Source organism: Gymnodraco acuticeps, unplaced genomic scaffold (genome assembly GCF_902827175.1).
Source record: "Gymnodraco acuticeps unplaced genomic scaffold, fGymAcu1.1, whole genome shotgun sequence".
Lineage (NCBI taxonomy): Eukaryota > Metazoa > Chordata > Actinopteri > Perciformes > Bathydraconidae > Gymnodraco > Gymnodraco acuticeps.
In genome coordinates, this window is record NW_022989831.1 from 219,331 (window position 1) to 225,330 (window position 6,000).

General features: G+C 41.3%; 1 protein-coding gene across 4 annotated transcripts in view; it reads right to left on the reverse strand.

The window, feature by feature from the left end:
• The window catches only part of znf438 (zinc finger protein 438), a 47,449-nt gene extending 42,002 nt beyond the window's left edge, over positions 1 to 5,447 (reverse strand). For 2 of the 4 annotated variants that reach the window (XM_034234557.1, XM_034234540.1), the window contains exon 1: positions 5,168 to 5,447. The gene's annotated coding sequence lies outside the window, so the exon portion shown is untranslated. The remainder of the gene's footprint in view (positions 1 to 5,167) is intronic. The other 2 variants (XM_034234550.1, XM_034234568.1) reach the window with 2 other exon arrangements.
• Positions 5,448 to 6,000: the final 553 nt, after the last annotated feature.

The window sequence follows — 6,000 nt, forward strand, 5'->3', positions numbered from 1 at the left end:
AGCATTTTCTGTAGATAGTTGCATATAGATTTTAAGATTACATGAGTCCAGTCTTGATTTACTGTACATGCACCTGGACATTGTATAGGAAAAACATTTTACTTTAAAATGTAAAAAAGTAAGTTGTGAGGATGACAAATATATTACCATTCACCAATATGTACCTGCCTTGGAGGCAATCGATATATCAAAACCTGGACAAATAAAATGATTGAACTGGACCCAAAGTTTTGTTTTTTTGTGAACCAACCAATCATGGCTAACCGAAAGCATGACTTTCCACTTATGATAACAACCTTCATCAAAACTGGAGCGTGGGGAGGAGGGAAAGTTTGCTACGCCTAATAACCAAGAGCCAGTACGAAGTAGGTGTTGTGTCGTGGGAGTTTCTGTTATGAGTGTGAAAGTTTTACCGAATGCGAAAGAGTGTTACTGATTTGTGTGGTGTGACCTGCTTTCCATCATCAGCATAAAACGATTGCTGAGACAGCAGTTTTTCTACAAAAAGAAAGGTGCAACAGTTAGAAAATGTTTCCTAATTATGTTACCTAACCATGAGTTGGACCTCTTCTACAGTAAAAATACAAAACTGTATTACATCAGATGGACGCTAAACCCCTAGAGCAAATCACTGAAGCCTGAATTGCCAAGAAAAAAAACCCGTTGCTTTTTCAAGGGAACTCCCAGTTCTTACTTAGTGTAAAAGTTGAAAAACCATTGTTGAAAGAAAACTGGTTTCAGTCAACTTTCCCTGCATAAAGACCGAAGACATGTGGGGTTTGCTGACTTTTACGACATCTTAAATGTGACCAATACGGGGCTGCTGCAGATAGTGAAAATAATAAATTGTTATATCTGGAAAGGAAAACCAAGAACACTCTCTGGAACATACTTTACCCCACAGTGAAAGAGACTTTCAGTTCCAATAAGATGGATCTGAAAGCAGCGGAATACTTAATCTAAATGTTCAGCCTGTTCTCAGGTCAAACACCCTCAAGGACCATCAATTGTCTCAGACTAGAAGTCACACTTAGACTCCAAATTCATAAAGCTGCATAAAATCATGTTCCCAGAGTGTATCCTAGTATGGATGGAAGGAGCAGTACGTGTAGCAAGGAACTCAAGCAGTCTCTGTCAACACTTTGAAGAGTAGCTCATGTGGAGCAACATGGTCAGTTAGCTACAAAAGCCACAACATTTGAGCAATACAACAGTTGCTTGCTAGCTGTAGGAGAGCTGCCGTTGACCTCCATGTGGAGAAGGGCCAGAAATCAGAAATAAATACAAAAAAATAGAGATTTTTTTCTCCACGCATTACAAGCCGCCTGTTTCCTGCCCAAGTGCTCCATTGCTCCATTGGTGGAATTTCACTTCTCTCTCCAAATACAGTATCCAATACCTAAATGTAATTTTTTTTTTACTCTCACAGTGACAGAAAGTACAGTGCGTAATAGTGTCAATAAGTAATGTCAGGTGTAGTCGATAAAAAGTCATTTTAGCCCTGGCTGGTGCATTACAAGAGTTATCTGGAATCGTGTCAAAAGCAGAAAACATAAGCACCTGCATGTCTAAGACCCCGTTTACACGATGACGATACGGGTTGTATCCGCATAGTTTATCTTGCGTATAGCCCTTTCGTTTACACGAGGCCTTAGATCAGGGATGGGCAAATGGCGGCCCGCGGGCCGCATGCGGCCCCCACCTCCTCTTTTTGCGGCCCTCAGATTAATTTATAAACAACGTAATTAAGAAAAAATAAAATAAAAAAATGTTTTATTTGTTTTACTTGTAGTACTGATACCGTCCACTAGACTCCTAGTTACGTCGCGAGCTGCGTACATGATTTCAAATACGGCAAAAATAATCTGTGACGCATTTGTGTGTATTGTGTTTGTTTCCCGGGGAAAACCCTCACAAGAAACACCGGCTGTTGTTATGCCTGCTGTGACGTTAAGTTGCCGCTTGTAATTATGCCTTTACAAGCTTAAAAGCTGTATTTATCATCTGAATTTGGCGAAACAAGTTTAATATTCTTAAAACCAAGACTTTGTTTATTTGAAATCAGATAAAAACAAACTGTCACGGACCCTGCCGTGTTATCTATGATTACTACGCTTTTCATTCATCATTTCAGCGGGAGGGAGGGGGAGTGGTGCTGAGGAACAGCAGAGTGCGGGCTGACAGGTGTCTGTGTTGACATTCCCCTTATTGTGGAATAAGGGGAATGCAGAGACTGGCTACAAGTGTTTTAGGTTCAAGTTAGACAACTAATGTCTGGGTTAGTGTTCATGACTTCATGTTTATGTCATCTTAATGGTTAATCTCAATACACACACATTTTCCGTGCTTTCCAATAGTTTAATTCCACTGTTTAATAACCTGTTCAATACAAACATGCCACTTGTAAAAATGAAATAACATTTCTGTGAACTGATATTTGTTTAGTGAGCTTATTAGAGGATGTTCCCATTTTTTGGGGATGTTCCCTTTGATTGTAAAATGTCAATGAAGATGTCAGACTTAGTATATTTGTTAATAATTACATACAACACATGGAATTTGTGTGTGTGTTCCAAGTGAATCTGCGGCCCCCTGGTGGCCAGTACATCAATTATGTGGCCCCCACCACCATCAAAGTTGCCCATCCCTGCCTTAGATAGATCTGAAAACGGAACGCTCTGGGGGGGCAAACGGCTCCGTGTGTAAGCCTCTATATACGATCATTTTTTGATAACGATGAAATAGCCCCGCCTCCCTCTCCCCATGTCTCCTGCACAGAGATCAGCTGCTGGGCTGTCGGAAGAGGGGGAGGAATAGATAGGCTCCGTTTATTATTCTTATATTATTATATAGAGTCGTTATCAATTTGCTTTAAAGCTCAATAAATAACAAAGAAGACCTCTGAACGGCACTTTTCTAATTTTGTCCGGAAGATTTCAACTTTAACGGACATGTTGACCGGCGAAATTGTTTTTTAACGGAAACTCTGCCGCATCGTTTCCTCGTCCCTTGGAAGAGGCGGAGAGGTGGGTGTTTTTCATCTGCTGGTGGACTACCGGAGAGATTTACAGCAGGAGCACACGCCGTCCACCGCGGAGAATAAACAGAAGGGCAACCATGGTGGCAACCATGCTCCGGGGTCTTCTTCGCTGCTTTTTGTGTATTTTGTGGCGGCAGCAGCGCCAATTACAAGCCCAGCATATGTACTACAGCGTTTCCAGCGGTCTCGTGTGAACGTACACGTTAATTGAGCCGAATGCGTGTGAACGGAATACTTTTTTGAAAACGCATACGGTGCGTGAACGCAAACGTTCCCGTGTAAATGGGGTCTAAAGCGGCCATATAACAGGTGCAAAGTGCTGCTAAAGGCCCTGACACACCAAGCCGATTTAGGCCGTCGATAGATGTCTGGCCGTCGATTAGCGTCCTGTCGCCCTACTCAGATTGGTGTGTCCCGCACCGTCGTGTCTTTTCAGCTGTGCCGACACCTTGCAGCAGAGGCTGTCGGCAAAATAAATCACTCTGATTGGCTGTTCAGCTTAGCCATCAGAATCAGTGCATGAAAAGCGAAACGGAAGTGAGGTATGCAAATAAACGATTAGGCACACACAGACGGCTATTATTTTTAATTTTCATCTCACCTGGACGCAAGAATTATACGATTATAAGTCGCTATGTGAAACAGTCTGTGATGGACGAGAGTGAAAATGGAATGCACACGCTATTTGTTGTTTGTATATATCACGCATTCACTCTTCCGGTTGCCTTTTTTGAATGATGAATACAAACTACTGCCGCCTGCTGGTAAGGAGAGTTATTGCCACTCACGCATGCGCAGTGCGTACCTGCTACTTGGCCGTTGACTGAAGTATTTGCGGTGTGTTCCAGTGTGACTGTTGGCCAAGACGCAGGAGACGTGAGGCGACACAACAATCGGGTCTGTCGGGACGTGTTCTTTGGTGTCAGTTTGGTGTGTCAGGGCCTTTAACTGAAAGCAGCACCTGTATTGTTATTCACCACAAATCATGCAGTGCTCCATATTATATAACAACTTTGAAATTGATAACTGTAAGCACTTATTTAAAAAGGTGATAAGGGCCTTTACTGGTGGGAAATAAGAGTACAATCTTCTATCACACTGTTTTAGCTTGTAGTTCTGAAATATCCATTTAGAATCCAAATAAATGGAAAGATCAGTCTTTGGCATAAAACAAACTTTAAAAGAAGAAGGCCCTTTATCACATTGATGCAAATAATCCTTAAAAATCCATAGAAAATAGATTGACACATCTATTGAAATGCACACAGAAGTTCAAAACTGTTAGTATCTCTAATAGTCTAACAGTATATTAAAAGGCCCAAGCATGGGTCCAATCTGCAATAATGTAGTTGTAAATGTAATTATATAAAGTGCAATAAGATACGAATCAGTCAATAAAAACTGCATCACAGCTTCTGTTTAAATAGATTACGTCTTGCTGATTTACATTCATGCTATGTAACAGATGATTGACTAGATTCAGCTTTTGTTATTATGTCAACAACAATAGTTATGTCCATACCAGTAGTTTGAATTCATCTTATATTCTTTAATCAAAGAAAATCAATCGAAGTGCAACCAATTCATTGTTCTACTCTACACACAAACTAACTTGATCACGTCAGAGTACAGGTGCACCTCCACCACAGCTGACATTCAGCATGAGACTTGAGGACAGAAGGGGGGTTGCAGCCCACAGTGCAAAAATAAAATTCCGTGCAATGTGTGTTTGCACATTTCTCTGATCTCGATTATATATGTGCACGGATCAAACTGCGGGGAAATAGCCTCATGACGTATTTCAGCGATGCACAGCTGCAGGGTTAGCCGCAGGCCTGCTGAGCATTAGCTACACACATAAACAATGTATGACAATAATGTATAAGTGTATCTCTCCACTGTTTATTGCACGTGCAACTTCAGTAAACTCTACAACTAGTGACGACTGTGAATTGAGTTTGAAGCTGTTTTTCATTCTGTAAATTAGAGACTTTAGCCAGAGGTCCTCAATGCTGCATGTAAATGCTGCGTGAAAACATTGCAAACGAGCCCTGTTTGCTTTCGTTTTCTCTCTCCAACAGCAGCGGGCTGGGTGTAAATGTTGGATTAACTTTAAACATGTCTCACCTGGATCCCCAGTTATGTGGAGGAAGCGCCTTCAAGCTACGATAGGCTCATTTTTCGTAAATACCAGGCAAAACCGTCGATCCTCCTAACTGTTTCTCTCCAGCCATTTTGAGCCGAACCGTTGACTTGATCCAGCGGGGTGATTGAAAAGAACCGCGTAATTTTTCAAATGTTTCTTTATTTTATGCGTACCAAAATAATTGACTAGATATAAAGATACGTAAAGTTTGTGTTTGAGTGAGTAATGTGTGTTTCAGAGGTGTGAGGAAGCAACCTCCTGCGGTCACTTTTCACTGTGAACCCCCGTGTAGAGAGAAATGGTACGGCTCGTTAAATTCCGGGACCTACTTTGCTGTGCTCCGTCAATGCAGCCAATGAGCGGTGCAGTAGTAGTATAACCTGTAGCAGAACAGCACAGTGCTGTCACTGTCAGACAGCTGAGAGGACAGTAGAAATATCAAAAAGCTTTGATATAAATGGTTTCTATAGCACGCTTTAACAATAAGGTAACTTTGCCGTAATGTGCAGAAACACATACACCTTCATACTCACCCTTTTGATGACAGAATAGGCAATGGGGCTAGAAGTAGGCTAGGTATCCACTAGGCTACTTTATTAAGAAAAGGTGAGTTGATATGCTTTTATTGTAGGTGCTGTTAGGGGTAGAGTTCATTTTTATGCACCGACAAAACTTGAACTCCTGCATTTAATTTCAATACAAGTTGCAATCAAATATCACTGATCTCTATTTGCACAGATTCAACACCTGAGTGGCCTACTTCACTGTACATGTCAAATATAAGCATCACAAGGATGAAAACTAAGTTTGTGAA